Source organism: Hesperophylax consimilis, chromosome 1, assembly GCF_061612785.1.
Source record: "Hesperophylax consimilis isolate HC1 chromosome 1, BYU_Hcon_1.0, whole genome shotgun sequence".
In the NCBI taxonomy this organism is placed as follows: Eukaryota; Metazoa; Arthropoda; class Insecta; order Trichoptera; family Limnephilidae; genus Hesperophylax; species Hesperophylax consimilis.
In genome coordinates, this window is record NC_142836.1 from 30,571,960 (window position 1) to 30,593,331 (window position 21,372).

The 21,372-nt window shown below is 34.0% G+C and overlaps 1 protein-coding gene across 1 annotated transcript in view; it reads left to right on the forward strand.

The window, feature by feature from the left end:
- LOC149426621 (dorsal root ganglia homeobox protein-like) overlaps nucleotides 1-21,372 on the forward strand; it is an 87,568-nt gene that overhangs the window by 56,035 nt on the left and 10,161 nt on the right. The gene's annotated exons all lie outside the window — the stretch shown is intronic.

Consider the following 21,372-nt stretch of genomic DNA (forward strand, 5'->3'; position numbering starts at 1 on the left):
GTTTTGTTATTTTTTTTAATAAAATTTTTTAATTAAAGTAATATCATTTTTTTATAATAAGACCAATAAAAAAAATCATTTTTTGAATGAATGTAAATCTTTGAAACTAAAATCAACCCACTTCCCGACATCCTAGCTGAAACTCTACAGATAGACTTGTTGTTGATGTAAATGCATTGTATCAACTTTTGGTGACAATCACGTCCACGTACGCGGACGAATACGCATTTCTCTGAAATCGGATGAAATTACAGAAGTTAATATACGAAATAAATGTCGGTCCTACCCGATCGGCATTTGGCGAGATTTTAGTGCTTTATGATGGTTGGTTGTTAGCTCTGGTCCCTGTGAATAAAGGTACAATCCTCAGTCACTCTGAAAGTTTTAAAAGACATTTTAAAATAAATGTATTATACTTGTTTTTTTATGGGTTGGCTGTTTTACGCCTTACAACTTTGCCTTCATATAATTTGTACGTAAATGATGCATAAAAAACAAGACTTTTTGATTTTTAACGTAAATATGCTTTTATTGTAAAAATGGGTAAGTACAATAATATTTTATTTATAATACAAAATAAAATGATTTTTTCCAATTAATGAATTATAGTTTTTTTTTAAATAATTATCATACAAAATATATGAAGCTACTCGTTCAATAATACTTGTACCCATGCTGCCGGTTGTAAAATTATTCCGCTGGACAAACATTAATTATGTGATGAAGTTGTTCGATGATTCTGCTTTTATGATCGAACGCATCAAAACGTTATCACATTCGAACTTTTTGTCTAGCATTCTTTTCAATCAACTCGACGTAGTCATTGACTTTGGGAGATGCCTGGCATAACACTCCACGGTTCGAATTTTAATCAGATGATTTGTTCGTTTTTCCGCTCTTATCCTTTTCGCGAGTTGATCTACCGAGTCATTCTATCAGCGTGGGTAAAAAATCAGGGTGCTGTAACTCGGTCTCATAATGCGAATCCCGCAAAGCGTCTCAAGAATTTATTTTCGCATCTAAACCCCGAACTCTAGTCAATTAGAAATCTTTCGAGGAATGTAGCGACTTCCTCCGTTCCACTGTCCCACGTGTGTGGCAAGTATGGTCAGCGTGGTCATGGCGACCTGTGACGTCAGCACTGTCCCGGGGGTCAGAACAATAATCGGGAAATTGATATTAATAATATTGAATAAGGCAATACGAATTAATTGATGTGGCAGTTCAGCGAATCGCTTCTCTCGACTCTCCGCTGGCCACCGGACGACAGCAGTGTGGCATTCAGAAGAAAACACGGATACATACAATGAAATAGTACACGCAATTAGCGATAAGAAAGAAATCGCCTGAATCTCAAACCATTTCTCATAGATTAATGTGACTATTATTATATGAATTGTTGATGATCAGAAATAAATTAAGAACGTAATCATGCATTTGGCATGCGAGCATAATAAACTATTTTATTATGCCGTACCTTCAAATATTATGTAGGGATAGTGGTAATATTAAATAAAGTGAGGCATGTGACAATGATTACAGCCGCTTTAATAATATAATCATTGTAGAAATAACACATAATCCGTTAAGCACTCCAAATTCATCGATGCTTAATAAAGAAGTGAACATTAGGTAACACTCCAAATGCTTCCAAGCTCAATAAAGAAGTAAACATTAGGTAACACTCCAAATGCATCCATGGTCAATAAAGAAGTAAACATTAGGTAACACTCCAAATGCATCCATGGTCAATAAAGAAGTAAACATTAGGTAACACTCCAAATGCATCCATGGTCAATAAAGAAGTAAACATTAGGTAACACTCCAAATGCATCCATGGTCAATAAAGAAGTAAACATTAGGTAACACTCCAAATGCATCCATGCTCAATAAAGAAGTAAACATTAGGTAACACTCCAAATGCATCCATGGTCAATAAAGAAGTAAACATTAGGTAACACTCCAAATGCATCCATGGTCAATAAAGAAGTAAACATTAGGTGACACTCCAAATGCATCCATGCTCAATAAAGAAGTTAACATTAGGTAACACTCCAAATACAGCCATGGTCAATAAAGAAGTAAACATTGGGTAACACTCCAAATGCTTCCATGCTCAATAAAGAATTAAACATTAGGTAACACTCCAAATGCATCCATGCTCAATAAAGAAGTTAAGATTAGGTAACACTCCAAATGCATCCTATAATAAGTTAACATTTTACATAATATTTGGATACATTTATTTGAATTAAATTTATTTAGTTCCTTCTTGATTTGATCACCACCAATTACAAAAACGTATAATTACTAAACTTAATCGGTGTATATAGTACACGTTCATAAACACTATAAATTCGTGTGCGTAACTACAGCTAGGTAATTCCGAAATCAGCTTTCTCGAGTTACACACAAAACCTAACCTTTATTTTCTAGCTGACGTATGCCAGAACATATTATTATGTGCTTGTGGCGTACATGGCTGAATGTACAGTGCACCTACATGTATGCCTCAAATAATAATATGTTATGTTACGAAGAAAAGGATGTTTTCCTTCATTCAAAAGAACAAGGTATCCCACAGATTGGGAACTTTCCAGTAAATTAATACATTTAAAACGTAGTATACCAATTCAATGGATACAACCAATGAATTTTTAATAGGAAGGATTTCTTATACATGAATTAAAATTACTTTTTAAGTTAAATATTTAAAAAAATACCATTTAATTATAATTAAGTATGACAGGAATCAACAAACCACTTCATATTCACAAAGTGAAGCTATTTTCAAGAGACTGCATATTTTTAAATTCTAAGTTTGTAACCTAAAATTCATGTTATCAAAATAAAATGTTATCATCACGCATTTTTAACACAAAATAAATAATTATACTACAATATATCAGAGTGAAGAAAATAAAATTAAAAAAAAAACGTTGTAACAAGTACAAAATCAAAATATATTTTTATTTTTTTGTAAGTATAAATGCCATTTCAGATTTGTTTGAATTTTATTAAAAAATCTTTATTATAATTTTACTAACGACCTTATTACGTTCGTCTGAAGATCGTCACAATAAGTAACCGATCCGGTAAGCAAGTTTAAGTTCTGGTTTTCCCATAAAACAATTCAATATTAATAAAATTTCGTATGGATTTGATGACCGTTGAATTGAATGATTTACTGTCATCGAATAAATACTATCACTAATCGTAAATGTCTACTTTTATGATAGAAAGGGGTTTGAACTCAGTCGACGGTCGTAAATGGAAGTTTATTATTCGGAGCGATTCGACACACCTGCATGGTGAATGAAAAATTCCACATTGCTTATTGATATTCAATCAAAAATGAATAAACACCAATCTGGGCGCATTGGAAGGGTTGAGACAGGGGTGGATTGGAAACAATTTATGTGTGGAATGGAATTCTGCATTCATTTAAAAAGAAAGGTTAGTAGGCCTTAATTTTTTTTATTTACAAGTCTAGTTACAACAAAAAACATAGAGGATCACATACCAAGTTTAAAACCAACATTTTTAAAAAATTTTATGCAATCATTAATAAAAAACATGGCGGATCACATACCGAGTTTAAAACCAGCTTTTTAAAAATTGTTTGACTTATTTACTCAATTCCATCAACCTAACTTAACATTAGCAACATTTGTTAAAACAACGAGCATACAAAAACAATAAACGGAGAAAAAATTTTGGTAAAAAACATTGTTAATGTATTAAGAATCTATTCAAATTATTCGTATTCCTGTTAAAAACGGCATTGTGGGCCATTAACGGATAAATTGGTATGTATCCTAAAAACTTGAAGTATAATACCAATGTCCAAAAACGCGCTCATAAAAATCGTCATTTCATTTTCATATTTTGGCATTTCGTCATCATATATTATTAAGACAAACGCAAGTGTATGAATAGGTGTTTCGATATTAGTGCTAATTTATCAGGTAGCGGTTTGCAGTCCCGTTTTTAAAAGGATTACAAATAATTCGAATGGATTTTTAATAAATACTCATTTTTCTCCGTGCAGTAGCAGGTTTCTAGAAGCAGGTTATTTAACTCAATATAAATTGAATATAAATAAATTTTCAATGGTAATGCTCCGCAGGCAAAAAAATTGGATACGATAAAACAAAAAAAACAGTAGTAGTGAGTATAAGTTCATGGATGAATTTAAAATATATAGATATACATTTTTCATGTGTTAATTGATGTTTCCAGCTCAATTTGATTTACAATTTTTGTTTTGCTGAATCCTGAACATTCGACACCGTCCGATTCAGTTCGGCCCTGGCTGCGAGCTCGCGAGTGTCACGCGCGTTCAATTGCCGGTATAAACAGAGGCCTGGGAAGAAGTGTTGGCATTTTTTGTCGTTGGTTTAATTCAAAGGGTTAAATTAATCGTACCAAATTGAGTTTCTGCCGGTATTGTTGGCAAACAGCGCTCTAACCCTCTGCGGACCGCGGTCCCGAAGGGTAGAAATACAATGCGCGTAGTGTAGTGTTAAGATGACACCGCACTTGAATAATATTACACTGATAAATGAGTTTACTCGTATTTCGTTATAAGCATTACCTGCCAAAAAACCCAGGGATGTCCAGTGACCTGTTTTCCGACATTTCAGATTAAAAACATTGATTATACACCCGAATTTTTTTTTTAAATTTATAAATTTAATGTGTGAAGTAATTTCATTTAGACAGAGTATTCTCCAGTTAATTTTTCAGATGGATTGATTTCATGGCCGGAAAAAAAATCGTTTCGTTTGAAAAATCGGAAAAAAGACTGCAGCATACCGCTACTTCAAAAATGAGTATCGCTGATTTATTAAAATCTTGTTAAAAACGGGATAGCATTCCTTTTCTTAATAAAATTTTAGTTTTCATGCACCTGCGTTTATTCTGATTAGTACATTTCCAATGACGAAATGCGAAAATATTAGAATTTTTATGAATACGTATTCCGACATCGCAACAACACATTCGTGTTTTACTGTATGTTCATTAGGAAACCTGTCAATTCATTAGTTAAAGGCCTGCAGTTCCGTTTTTAACCGAAATACAAATAATTTCAAGAGATTCTTAATAAAATAGAAATATTTTATATCAGCAAATTTTCTTCGTGTACAAAGCCTGGATTGTCAATGATAATCTTTTAGAATGTTTAGCTTTGAGCGCGGATTCTTGGTGCGTTCCTACGGTAGGTGCGTACTTTCTGTTGATTTTATTGTACAATGAACAGCGTTCATTATTTTTTCTTATAACTATTCATTAGCAATATTTCCAGCTCCGCGACGGAAGGGTTAGCGGCCACCATGCGGGCGAAGGGGTTTACGCCAAGTAATGACGTGCTTCAGATTAAACTTATTAATGTCACAGGCGTCCTTTGAGGAAATTTGATAAATCAATTAGTCTAAATATATTTTTATTGGGCAATTAAATAAACTTTTCATAATCATTCTCAATAGTTGTCGTTGCAATCAACGGCCTATACAAATGACATTAAATAATATTATTAGGGAGTGGAGAAACATATTTTGTAGGCTCGTCCATTGTTAAAGTGGAGACTTGGTTGTATAATGTACATTAACAGTAGAGAAGATAATATATGATCTCATATCCGATTTGGACAATGATGACCTTTTAGTGCAAGTATTTTCCTCCCGCAGAGGGAGTGCCCTAATAGTGCCCCGCCGTGGCGCACGCGCCCGGCACGCGTGCACTGCCACGCGTCACGCCGGAACCACGCTTCCGTGCGACATCTCTGCAGAAATTGCACTAAACAAACGCAATATGGGACGCATCTGAGTTAATTGTTCAGAACGAGGTGAAAGGTCACCATTATTTCGTTCTGACAGGACTCGAGATCGCGTTGTACCAGCGGGGACCAACAACAACTAGAATTCGTACACAAGGGCTTTATGAAGCGAGCTCTATTGTCTCCACACTGTTTGTGTATACAGTTCAATAAAACGAAAGCTTTCCGGGCGGAAGGAGTAATGTTTTGTATTAAATATTCATAACATCTCTTTTATCGGCATTATCACATCCCATTATCGGTTAGGCTTATGGGAGACCGAAAATATTAAAGTATACATTATTTAATGATCGTAACACTAGTAGTTTTTGCCACAAAGTACGTTGCCTGCGAACTACTCAACAATAGTGTGTGTGTTGTGTTTTACTACATATTTATAAGCAGGTACTCTTTATGGAGATTTTTCACTCATTGAATTTTAAAAAAAATGTTAAGATGAGTTGAGAATCATGTAGGTATTTTTTTGTAATTCTAAATTCAAAGACAGATACCGAAATCATTGTTAGTTTAACACGATGTAACAAGTACTCAGTAGGTACTCAACATGGTATCAATACCTACACTGCAAAAGGTAAATAATAGAAGTAATCCTTAATATTGCTTACTTTACTTGATTTTAAAAGTTCTGAAAGAGTTTTGTCATTAGACAGTTTATGAGGACAACTCAACACGATGTAGTCAAGAAAATAAAATAAATTAGGTAGCTGTGCAAATATTTTGCTCCACCATTTAAGGGAATATCTGCAACTAACACTAGCATCCAAACACGCAGATCATACACATGAATAGAGCCAACACTTGTTTTCTGCTGTTCCACTACACACTACACATGTAGGAGTAAATTAGTTTAAAGTAGAAACATGACATCATTGAGGTCTAATAATTGTAGGCGAGAATAGTTGATGAATCGTGTTAGCGACGCATTAGTCAAATAATGCTATCAGGGTGACAGCATGCCGCGCGGAACACAAATATTCCGTCTAATTTAATACCAGCCTTGCTCTTCTGTAGACACAACACTTGCCTTCTATTATCTAATCACACACACAGGCACACACAAACCCACACACATCTGTACGCACGTCTACTAACTTCTGTAGTAGGCCTCACGCGAAGGAGTAGGTGATGTTGCACATCAGAAGCTGAAGCCAAATTCACGAAGAAGAGTTTTTAGCACCATGCAAATCTCGAAATCTAAATTTAAGAGAAATATTCACACCAACCAAGCAATTTTACCTAACGGTTTTAGCTACATCTCCTTCATTAGCCTTATTATGGCGTCAAGATTTGAATATAGTATGTACCCTGATATTTTTGCACTTTCGCCAAATTTTGGCAGCTCGTATCAAGATACTGAATAACAATTCTAAATGCCCAAGCAACTTAATACAGAAAATGTTAAAATAAATCAAACTGGTATTAAAAAGCGAACTTGCAGTAAAAACGCATTGCACTCGGTGTGAATGGCCGACCGTCAACTGCCAGTGCTAAAAGTATACTTTCTTACGAATAGAGCTGGAGCAAAATACACAAGGATCATAATAGAAACAACAAGATGCGGAATCTCATTTCATTAATTTCTCTTTGTCGGCACATCTTACAATCGGCCAATGATCTTAGTCATTCGAGCATATCTTTCACAATGGCCTGGAAGGAATCCATTGCTGAACATGCATGTAACTGATATTCAAGATTAGACTGGAGCTCTAAAAATTATCACAACTCAATACAGTTACAATGGCGAAAATATTCCATTATAGAGATGTGGGGTTTTGGTACTAACTACAGAGGAGCTTGCCACGGGGAAGTTACAAATGAAAACGCCAAGGAACAAGGAAGTGATCTAACATTGACAATTAGACCTTAATCTTAATATACCTGAGGATAAGTAGACAGCAGCTAGTGCCAGTAGGCAGCAGGTAACAGATAGTAGGCAGTAGGTATCTCAGTACCTACATAATATAGCACAAGGTAGCTACCGGAGAGGGCTCCACTTACTAATTACTGTTTAATTAACACATAAATTGGTTTGAATTAAACACACACAACTCGGGCTTTCAAACACACGAGGTGGTTCAGAAATATCGTTTACAAAGTTGGCAAATATTAAAGCTATACAATAAATGTTAAATGCATTTCAATACTAAAGTTTATTTTTAATTTCATTTTTGCTGTTCGTTCGCATTACATTGTATTAAATTTAATTCCAAAATAAGCTAATATGTTCGTCAGATAACTTTCGCACAGTGTAACGCAGAAAAGCTCGTATATTTTTTTAGTAGTTTTACATTTTTTCATTGGGGATTTTGTCATGAAGTTTATGACTCTTTCGAGAGTGCAAGGTATTATAATTATCTTGAAATTTCTGAAGATTTTTGTCGAAAACGTCTAGCCATATTAGGAGTAAAACATCATCGGAAAACTTTTCTAGTGTCACAAACATTTTGTAGATCTTTCAAACACACTTCAGTAAGTAGGGGAAAAAAAAAGATTTGTGCAACTTCAATCTTTCCTTGGCGTCAAACCAACACATCCTTGTTAAAAACTGTTTCATTATTCACAATCATTAATTTAAGACAGGTATATGTAGGTATACTTTTATATAAATCCAGCTAACCCATTGGGCCCCTTTTTTCACCAGTGTTTGTTTGCACCTGTTTGCACCATAGGTCGGATTAGCTCAGTGGTAGAGCAACGCCCCGATCTAAAAAATGATCCTGTAAAAAAAGTGATGGCATGCCAATTTTCTGATAAAATATTGATAATTCAGAATATATCGAGAACACGTGTGCTTTTCCTAATAAATATCACGACGGAATGATATAATATCAGTACGTCAATATCAATATTTTTATGAACACGTGTTCCGCCGTCCTCATAAAACATTCGATTTTAACTGATACATTGTTAGTAACTCTGTCAGTTCATTAGTCAAAGGCGTGCAGTCCCGTTTTTAACAGGAAAACGAATACTTTGACCAGATTTTTAATGAAATAACAGTATTTTATATCAGTAAGTTTTCTTCGTGTAGATGGGAGCGTATCTTATTCTATTTCAAAATTTCGCTTTAGAATCGCTAATATTGTCGGCAATGATTAAATATTACAATTTGAGGTTTTACCTACTCATTAAGTTATTCCGAAAATAAAAATTAAATAAAATAATTCAAAGTTAATTTCAAATGTTCAGTTAATGGAATGTTAGCGACACCCTGTTCCCGGCGAGTCGGATTGGTTTCCAGCGCAGGCGCAAGCCAATTTACATATCAAACAGACTCGGATTAATCAAATTCCTCTATTATTTGTCGACTGTTATTTTAATAATTCACCAAACTGGGAGAGTAACGGATTATGGCGGGGTATATCAAGACGTACATATTATATTAGCTGCCTAACTTCCTCCATCAGATACTGCCTGCTCCGGTATACAGGATACCAGGTAGATACATTGTCTATGGGGTGCGGGGTGCGGGTATTCCTTGCTATGGTCTAACGAGGATTACCTATTATGGGGGGCGCAATTAAGTCGTTAATATCGTATTCCTCCTTATTCCGTCACCCATACCAGCATCCGAAGCGGAGATTATAGTATTATAATGAATTATTATTAAATATTAGAATTGATAATCGATAAACACATTACACAATGCCAGTTTTAATAATTATATATTTTTTGAAATAACTTAATGACCAAGACATCAAATTGTAATATTTAATCATCAAAGACTCGCGGAAATTGGAAATAGATAAATATTCGGTAGCACCCAGGACCGTCCAGGCTGAGGTACTGGGTTCAATTCCTAGAAGCACTCGAATCCTTTTTGATTTTCCTGTTTCAATTTTTTGTTTGAGAGTCGTTAATATTGTCTTCAAGCATTTAAGATTTATTTTTTTAATCACTTTTGTGAATCCATGAATCTGTCAAATTTCGGTTAGTATGTATCTATGTATCTTTGTATCTATGTATCTTTGTATCTATGTATCTTTGTATCTATGTATCTTTGAATCTATGTATCTTTGTATCTATGTATTTTTGTATCTATGTATCTTTGTATCTATGTATCTTTGTATTTATGTATCTTTGTTTCTATGTTTCTAATTACAAATAAATATTATACTAAATAAAACTGATTTGTTTTAAACCACTAAATTGATTTTCGCTGTCAACCGGTTTCGTAAAATACATTCTCTCAGGTAGGTACTCAGCAAGATATAGTCATAATTTGCTTATTCAGGTTGGGTCATCAGGGAAACACACAGTTAAAGCATAATTTAAGTCCATGTTTTTTACCTGAAGGGCTTATTTAAGTTATTTAAATTACAACCTGTATATGGTCAAATATCCCTTTACAATTAACAATTAAAATTAGTAGTTTATATAGGAGTTAAAAACGTGAAATTTTGTGTAATTATAAATTAAATCCGAACTTTAGCAAAACCCCAGATGGGATACGGTCGTAGTGGTTTAAAATGAAATATTATTTAATTGTGGCAAGCCACAATGTACCTAACGGCTTTTTACGCACATCAAAAATAATTGTAAAAAATACAATTTCGGTTGTCTGCGCATGAGTAAGTTAGTAATTAGAAATATTTATGCGCAATGCGTAACATTATTCATGTTCAATGAACATTTAAATTTTTAAATTTGAACTACCTATCAAATCAGACAAACTTTAAAGTAGGTACCAATATTATTTTATTTATTAATAGTTCTTTATTCGAAATGACATGCATGGATCTAAAAAACCCTCGACAGAGCATTAATGTGATTTTGTATGAATGGCATTGAAGACATATCTAGGGTGAAGGGAAATTGCCTGGCAGCCATCTTGTATGACTAACTTTTGAACTGATTTGTATGCAAAACTTTAATCGTAATAAAATAATTGTTTTGCTATGAAAAAATTAAAGAATGGTTTACTTTCAATTTCCCTTCCCAATAAAAATCAATTTCGATGTTCCACATCTGCCAGGCGTCCCTTGATGGCTATTTAAATAGAAATGCTTCCAGTTTCAAACATCCTACAGCTAGTAAATAATAATGTTTAATTTCATTCGACAAAAAATATAAGTTACACGGAAGATGATAACAAATATGAATTTGTTAAAAAGACTAGCCCTTTGCACCAGGGAATCAGAATGCTAATCTAAATAAAGTATAAATCCTAAATCACGTAACAGATTTGGATACAGTCTCGTAAGCCTTTATTATTCGGCTCTGTCTTCCACCCTCCGCTCCTGCCCGGCTCCTGTTGGATGTATTAATTACTGAAACAGAATATATAAATTATCCTCCGCAGTGAGGATTCCGCTGCGGCTGATGTAATTAGGGACTAATTATAAAATGGCGACTCTGCGCACCATCGCACAGCGAGGATGCAAATCTCAGGAAAGTGCCTTTTAATGGTTTTATCGCAAAAACAGAGTTAGATAAGTTTCTGGGACGCCTTATTGCTATCTTTATGCATCTGCATTAGGTACAATACTTACATCTCAACATAAATAAAACGATAAAAAATAAAGTTATTGTTTTATTTTAAACATTGAAAATAACGTTATATTTTGTGTAGTGTAACGCGTAGGTACTCAAAAAAGAAATCAATGAAAGATAGGACTGTATTTGCATGTAGAGAATAACGAGTTTAATTCAAATCGATTAATGAATTGGCAGTTTTAATCGGTAATAATGCACAGAGATGAAGTATCGAACAAGGGCGCCATCAGATCCGCGCCCTACAGGGCAATTATGGTGAATATTTAACTTGAAATATACAATACCCTCGGATATGAAATAATGGAAATGGCTACCGGCAACTTTACTCGCGCCCAACTCTTTTGATATTTCATTTTGGAATTCGGAATGGAATTTTTCAGTCGGAATTAGATTGGCTCCCTCCTCGGTAGGTAAAACAGGCCGCCGTAATAGATTCTAACCTCGTTTTCCGTTGACGTCGAATTTCCCACCACGTCTAGAAAAATGGCGGACAATTTCCCTTTGAAGCGTGCTCTCGCTCCTTTTAAGGTTCAAATTATGTTTATCGTTTTATTCCCTTACGAATTTCGGGCGAAAAAACTAAGTTTTCTCGCCGCAAAGTTTGAAATTGTTATTAACGACACAGAAAAGTCTTACACAAGATTAAAACTCGTATAAATAAGCATTTTCACCTTTCTTAATAGAAAGTTTATTTCGAGAGTTTCTCGGGAAATTGTTAAATAAACAGTAAGGCAGTTAATTTATCAGAATATTTTCACCAGAGTTATTTAGCCATGCCTTTCCGTCATAAGTTCTGAAAATATTCAAGGTATTTGAAAGTATCGTTAAAGTTTCGTCTAAGAGACCAGATATAAGAGCAAGTCATTATGCAATAATATCATTGAATAATTATTTCACCATTAATGAATGCGCTCAGCTTTTGATAGTGTTAACGTAATTTAAAAACCGCCATGTCCCATAGCTCACAGGGATACATCAATCATCTAATTAAGATAAACATTTAGGAGGGTTCATTAAAATGGAGCATGAAAATTAAAAAAAAAAAAACAAAACGTCAGCAATTGAGTTTGCTCCGTTTGAAATATGAATTAATTACATGTTTACTGCATTGTGCGTGCTAGGCGCTCACAATAGCTCACACGTATCTCCGGCACTACACCCGCTTGACTTACTCACACCCGCACAGAAGGTACACTCAAATACATACACTGTGAACTGTACAAGGATCAGTTAGAATTAATCGTATTATGTCAATCCAGGCTTAAATAAAAATTAACGCTGTAATTAAATAAATGCTCATAATTTAACGCCAGTGGATGAAATAAGTTTGTCCATCACGACCACTAAATAAAATCACTTAAACAGTTTTATATTAATTTCTCAATTGAAAGAATAATCTAAAAACAACAAACACACTGATGAAAAACGCATTAATTACAAAAAGTATTTCTTATGGTTTGACAAATTAGTACAAAATAAAAAGCATAATGTGATACCATATAGAGCTGTCTGATTTATAAATAGTATTGCCGCAGAGCTCACTGATCTATCAAAATAAAGTCCGAGTGTGTTGTTGACCCAGAGTTTTTATTTAAAAGAGAATTTGTGAGAAAAACCGTAAATACAAAACACACAAATATGTTATTGTAATAATGACATGTAAGGTGGGTATATTGGCATTTAAGAAGTTAATGCCAGTAGGTAGGTACCAGGTACCTATCTAATCACAAATAACAAAAAACTGGTATGGCCATATGGCTAGGTTTAAAGATGTTTTGCTACTTTCTAGGGGAGAGCTTTATATTTTTAGTGCCATCGACATTAACTCTGCCGTGGTAAGTAAATACACAGTAATTCACATGGGTATCATTCTCCAGAATCAGGTGTCAAAGTTTTGCAGTTTGGTTTAACCTTTTAGCATACTTATACTTGGCCTAAGGTACTGATTTCTGTCAAAACACTTGTTCTATATTATTTGTTTTAAAATATGCGATTTTCTGTTTTTACTTATTAACGGTAATGCCTGTAAGTAAGTGAAAAAGCAGTATAAAGAGAATACGTCGTAAGAGTCGCAACTACCAATAAGACTATGGCATCCCAGATTGGGGTATGTTGTAAGGCAAACTAAGTGGGGAGGGGATGGAGATGGGACGAGAACTTTGGGAAGTATCTGAGTATTCAGATCTAACCACTAAACACGTTTAAAGTCAATTCAACCAACGTTTCAATCTTGTCTATTTAATCTACCAGCGTGCCGCAAATACATTTTATATTATTTTATTGTTGAGGTGGTTTTTGTGGTTTTTGTGGTGGTTGTTGTTTGGTGGTTATGGTGATGGTTATTAAGGTGGTTATGGTGGTGGTTGTGTTGGTGGTTGTGGTTGTGGTTATTGTGGTGGTTGTTGTGGTGATTGTTGTGCTGGTAGTTGTTTGGTGGTTGTGGTGATTCTTTATGGTGGTGGTTGTGGTGGTGTTTGTGGTGGTGTTTGTGGTGGTGATTGTAGTGGTTATTGTGATGATGCTTATTGTGGTGGTTGTTCAAGTGGTTGTTGTGGAGGTATTTGTTTGGTGGTTGTGGTGGTGGTTACTGTGAAGGATATTGTGGTGGCACTAGTTTGGCGGTTGTGATTGTGGTTGTGTTGGTGGTTTTTGTGGTGGTTATTTTGAAGGTTTGATGGTTTTAAGTTCAAAAATCCAGTATTGATAATACGAAAATACACTTTTTTTAAGCCGTAGAAAAAGATAATGCGGCATTAGTGTATTTTAAGTTGGAAGATGAAAACACAGTGTGTTCGTACATGTAATTAATTATACACGCAGTAATTTAAGCGTAGGAACTGTGTATTTATTTACACGGACAGAAATACTGCGTCTTTACCGACTAAGAGAGGTAAAACTGTGATTAAACAGAAAAATTAAACACAATACAACTTGTTTTACTTCAAAATGAGATTTTTTTTCGTAAAACAATAAAAAATCGATACTTAGTAACTTGCCATACTCAACTCATTTTTGCTAATTTTAGTAATTACTGTGTTTTTAGTTAAGACGGCAGAATTGTTGTTGCACCCTTTATTTTTATGATCCGAAAAGCCACAAAAAATCATGGCATTTACTACCGGGTGACTCGCAACACTAGTAAGAACACGATTCTCGAAGTATACGGATAAATCCGACATCGGTTTGGGAAATTCCTTTTACGATTACGACTTTTAGGAAAATACGAAAGTGAGATTGCGTGGTTAGAACTTTGGAACCCCAACCCTTCGAAGGCTTACATAGTCGTTTATTCAAACACTTCAATTGAAACCGAATATTGGACCCCTTTTGGTAGAAGTTAAATATAAATCGGAGATGTAGTTTCTGTATAAGATTATGAACTGCCTTATTGACTTTTACTATACGAGCTCTATTAGAAAAGATTGCATTTTGTTTCCCTGAATGCAGTACTAGATCTAATACCTTATTTTGTTGCCCTGAACGCAGTATGAGATCGAATACCTTATTTTGTTGCCCTGACCGCAGTATCAGATCGAATACCTTATTTTGTTGCCCTAAACGGAGTACCAGATCGAATACCTTATTTTGTTGCCCTGAACGCAGTTCCAGATCGAATACCTTATTTTATATACAACATTTCAAATCTAAATACGAACAAAACTCTTTGCTAGGACGTACAGGTTGCAGCAAAGATGCAGTTTTGAAGGGACGATACATCCTGTGTGGTCGGAGTAGGAACCTGGGAGGTGTCTCATTGTTTCGGGTGGGTCGTTCCGTTTTCAATCGTTACCATGGTTTGGTCCGGGCAATACCGGGGCAATACCGCACGTTTCTTGAAAATGGCCGTTCTTTCAGTAGTGACGAGGACCACTTCCATCTCTGGGGAGCAGTGAATTAAAAAAAAATCTGTACTGGGCTGAAAATAGCCCAAAGCAAATTCACGAAAGATCTCTTCACTCCCCAAAAGTGACCATGTGGTGTGCGATTTCCAAATTTGGGGTGATTGGGCCTAACTTTTTTGAGGATAATGGACGAACCGTGACTGTCTGTTTTGGTGCACCCTGTATCTGCAAATTTTACAATACCCTAAGAGATATTTATATTTTCCACCATACCCTTAAGACGTTTAAAATTAAATTATCCTTACAATTACTTAAATCAGAACTATTTTTTCTTTAATATTTATTTATTATTATTCATTCATTTTTTACATACACTATTTAAAATTATATCTTTAAAAATAAAATAAAGTTTTAAATTACTAATCTGTAACCTTAACAAATAATATTGTAAATAAAACTTAACTGGTTTATTTTATATTCACCATTAAATGTAAAATTAAATTATATTTTAACAGTATGCTGCCTTAAAAATGTTAACTAAGAAATAAACCTTGTAGGATTATGTTGCGTAGCGCAATTAATTTAAATTTAATTGTTTATTTAACTGTGCACTGCATCAAAGGTTGATGGTAGATACAAAATACATATTTGTTTATAGACATGAACGCTTGGATTAAAACTGAAAATCAGGAAGTACTTGTGGCAAAAATAGCATGAAAGAATAAAAAGTCTTGGAAAGTTTTCAAAATGATGCTCGTGGAGTCTAAAATAGAATTTTCAATAACTGAAAGAACCGTCCTTTGAGTACAAAAAAAGGAATATGAACATTATCCATCCACCAGGCGTGTATCTGGAAAAAAGTATAATGGCATATTTTGCTCGCCGCGCTAATGGGGGAGGCACAGCATACAATCCTTTCAAACGGCTTATTTAATACCAGGTAATACTGCCTGATGTGAAGGTACATCCTGATCTACAGTAGCTATAAGGCCTGGACCGCCTGGACTACCTGGACGTTAGGCGAAACATTGAAATAATTATCAAAGTTTTACGGCAATCCAAACATATCTCCTTCTTCAAATAAATGCTACTAATTTTAATCCATTCAAAAAAAATCCTTTAATTACGTAATCGTTGTCAAATTCACCAAACTGAACCAAGTTCAAATTCACCAATCAAACTGAACCAAGTTCAAATTCACCAATCAAACTGAACCAAGTTCAAATTCACCAATCAAACTGAACCAAGTTCAAATTCACCAATCAAACTGGACCAGGTTCAAATTTGACCCAAACGCATAAGCTTAATCTGTAAGTATAAATAGGTATAATTACCTACATATTATAATAATAAGGGCAGAATAATGTTAACTCACCCGTTTTACACCAAATTATATATTGAATAGTCTCAGCTAAGCTAAACTGATAATTTTCAGCCCCCACTTATACACGGAGAAAACTTACTGATATATCAGTTTAGCTTAGCTGAGACTATATTGAATAGTCTCAGCTAAGCTAAACTGATAATTTTCAGCCCCCACTTATACACGGAGAAAACTTACTGATATGAAATACTGTAAATTTATTAAAAATCTGGTTAAAATTATTCGTTTTCCTGTTAAAAATGTGACTGTGGGCCAATATCAAATGAATTGAAAGAGTTCCTAACAAAGTATCAGTCAAAAAAAATTGTGAGGAACACGTGCTCATACGAATACTGATATTGATATACTTACATCGTAGCTTTTCGTCATTATATCTGTAAGGAAAATAACACGTGTTCTCGATATATTATAATTATATATTATTGTCAACTCACTGTCAAGTCAAAGCATTGAATTTTGTGGTATATGCCTAAATGACTTTCGACAGTCAATACGCAATGTCTAATTTCTAATGCCCTTTGAACCATCTTCATGCTTTGACTTATTATTATCTCCCATTCTTACTTTTATATTATTATTGTCATTGTTATTGACTTCGCTCCTCATTTATATATGCTCTCCTTTCACTGTCATCTCTGTTTATAAAACTTATTCGTGTAATTAATATGTTGTTAATGGACTATTTGTCCGTAAATAAATAAATAAATATTCTGAATGAAACACAAAATTTTTTAACAGGATTATTTTTTTCAACATAAACCTCGAAGGTTACAAGGGACACCTAAATAACGTCTCTTAATTCATGTTTACTTATATACTTTTCTTTTAGGGTTAAGAACTTTCCAATTATATACAAGTAATGTTTAAATAAAACATTATTGTATATTTGTAACTGGTCATGTATATAGAAAATGGACGCAGTCTATTAAATAAAACAGTACTGTATTTTTGTAATTGGTCATTTATATAGAAAATGGACGCAGTCTATTAAATAAAACATTATTTTATTTTTGTAATTGGTCATTTATATAGAAAATGGACGCAGTCTATTAAATAAAACATTATTGTATTTTGTAATTGGTCATTTATATAGAAAATGGACGCAGTCTATTAAATAAAACATTATTGTATTTTTGTAATTGGTCATTTATACAGAAAATGGACGCAGTCTATTAAATAAAACATTATTGTATTTTGGTAACTATTCATGTATATAGAAAATGGACGCAGTCTATTACACACAATTTAAAAAATCCAGTACTAGAAGTGCATAATACGAGAGAGAAGAACGATCTATCTGAAAGGAAGGATGGCTTATTCTAAGATTTTCATCTAAAATTGGTGCTTAATGCCAAATATAAATATAACGCAATGAAAAAAGGCTGGGGAAATCCTTTTTACATTACGTAATATCAAATTAATAAAAACTCAAACTGAATGCTTGTCATAAAGGATAAAAGGTAATCTTGTTTGTTCAAAATACGTCCATTAAAATCATGACAGATACTGCGGAGTACCGGGGAGTTCGGTATAGACAAAAATATATTTTATAAGTCAAGCCACCCCCGGGGCGGAAATCAATAAGCGGAATGAAATTTCCCATTTTAATACACTTTCTTTATTTCAATATCAAATATAGCTGCGGTAAAGTGAATCAAGGCCCTGCTCCAACTAGAGATACACAAAGCTCCTCGAGGGAAAAGGAAATGTCAGTCAATATGAAATTTTACGTCAATTTTTCATAAGTTGGATTGTTCGGGAGAAAGTAGATACATACCTGCGAATGCCTCCCTCGGCTGGTACAAGAGCCTACTCCTCTTACTTCTGCTCGCCGGAGTAAGGCAGCTCCGATGAGCTCAACCGAGCTTTTAATTATAAATAGGTTTTCTGATTTCCGTTACTGTACTGAGAATTAAATTACATTATTTGCTTTCTAATTATCAAATGTGATATTATTCTTCACGAACCAAGTGTTGAATTCGAGACACCGTTTCGAACGGCCTTGGAGTGTTCATCATCAGGGCAAACGCAACCCAACTAATGTTCTTAGTAGGAAAGTGAAATACACCCCAAAATATAAAAATTCGTAAACAGTACATAAGGGCACTTGCGCAGATGTTACTATATTTCTAAATATCAATCGAATTTGAACAATTCTTCATATTTCAAAGTTAATTTTTAAGTTATGAGAAATATTTTTTCAAACTCTGTTATTATTTCAGTTCTGTCAAACAAAAATCTGATATAATAATAGAAATTAAATAGGACTTACAGAACCCGAAAATGAATGTTGAAATTTGATGAATTGTTCAAATTCTGTGAAACAACCCATCCTTAGACTTTTCAATATGCGTACCAAACTAAATACTTACGTAGCTACTTTAAACATTATGGACATAGTTAATTTCATAAAGGCACCAAGGAAAATTGACAGCAATACGGGATTATGATCGTGTTATACATTTTGCGAGATCAAATAATTACCTAGCTACCTTAATTTAATTCAATGAGATAAACCCCGTGTTGCAGGCGGGAGAGAGGAGGGTATCAGTACACCCCTTCTACCCGCCTTTCCCCCCAACCACCCATTCCCTTGCTTTACCGTTGCAGAGTAAATTAATTCAATTTCTGGTTTTCTTTGCGAAGAGTATAAATTTTGCTTTTTGAATTTCAAATTTTATTCAGAGCAAGTAGCGCGGCATTACGTTTATAACCCTTTGGGGCCGGACAAAGGGGATACAAAATATATATGAAATACGAGCAATAGTAAAATATTGTGTTCAGATTTATCAATATGGGTGGAGTTATTTAATATTGTCACATTATTGTTTACATTAATGCTATGTGTATTGGAAAACAGGAACAAATAGTGTTAATGTCAGCAACTCTGCTAATTTATTTTTGATATCGGCCAACTGATGCTAGGAAATAGTGCTATATCTATGTTTATTTTTTATATTAATTTATCAGGGAAACCAACAGATATACGTATTTAATTGAAATAATTACATGTTACATGGTTGCATGAACCAGCAAAGTTTCATATTATACACAGAAAAATGTAAATTCTTAAAAGAAAAAATAATGTGGAGTTGAAAGAAAAAGAATATGTGAAAAAAACAGATTACAAGTAAATGGATAGATTTTATAAAATTGAACTAATTATCCATATAAAGTTAATGCATTCTTACATCATAAAATAATTTAAAAAAATAAACAATAGAGGTCCGAGGTGTGATCCCTGTGGAATTCCTGATGGTATATTATAGAAACGTGAAAACCCTTAACTCTAACTGCTTGTTTAAAATAATCCAGATTAATAACTGCTTCTACATAAGCAGTTCAATGTAAACTTTATTAGAGGCTTTTGAAAAATCCGTATAGACAGAGTCTATTGAATTTTTACTACCATAGAATTTAATATAAAATCTGTGTATTCCAGCAGTCTTGAGTTTGTCTCGACCGACCGTTTTCTGAAAAAGCTGTGATATTTATGAACGTACTGCCGGAAAAAGTTGAACAAAAACTATGTTTTCTGTTTTCATCTTCCTGACAATTTTGAATTAGGAGATGGGCATGTAATTGGTGATATTATTTTTAAAAAGTGATCCATAAATGTTAAGTATAATTGTTTACCAACGCAAACAATCAACAGATTAAAAAAATGTATACCTGGAAGCATTCGTAGGTAGGTATTTATTTTAATTTGAACATTGGTGCAGGTGTCTAAACATTTTTTTTGAATTCGCCACCTCCCAAAAAACCTACGAGAAAAAATTTGGAATTTGTTGTCATGTTTTTAATATGCCAAAAGAAAGACAAAAAATTTTAACAAGCTGATTGTAATGAAGGAATGAAATCTATAAATAGAGCCAATCCAAAGTATTTAAATTAAAAATTCGATAAATAAATTTGCCGGTTTTGTGCGTCCTGCCCTGTGAGCCCCTCACACTACTGGAAGTGATTATACCGAGTTATGGAATTAACTACCCGCCCGACTCGAGGGGCGCACAATCAGCACAGTACCCACCCACCCCTCTCTAGCTACTACCTTCGTAGCTTCATAAGTCCGCCATCATAACGTCACATACCACTACCACTGCCACCTTTTAACTAATGGGTATATCTTGGTTTCTATTGAACATACAAAATGTTTTCTAAAATATTAAATTTATAATGGTTGAAAGTCGGTTGTGGGACGTGGTGCTTAATCAGTTCTTGGACGCAAAATTCTTCCAAATCACTCTGAATTAAAATTATCCATGAGCTCTAGAATCCAATTGAGCTTGAAACTGAATGTCACAAAGAATGCCAGATGATTGAAACAAGTGAAAGCACTAATAAAGAGATGGATTTGCTGTGGAGTGGAAAAGGATTGGAGCAGGATGGGAAGGCCTGAGAACTGGGTACTAAATGGTGGCAACATAATTAATGACTTATGACTTTGTTTTGAGGCCTTATTACTTGCGGTCTGAGGAGGACATTTGTGGCCAAATCCCACCCCACAACTTAAATACGAGGAAACAAAGTCCAGGATTTAATACGTGAGAAAATATGGAAAACCATACAATATAAGAATGTATAAAGAATGTATAAAATATGATTTTACATTCCAAAACAGATAAAATATACGAATTTCAATACAAGTAAATTTTCAGGTGAAATTTTCAATCGGATAATCTGCGATCCATCTTTATTTAAGTGGTTGATTTCTATTGATATTGCTGTGCCTACCCGAACGAAGAATCTACCTATAAATACTAAATAGATATACAAATCGCATAAACCGGCAATTTCCTTCACCTGAACCC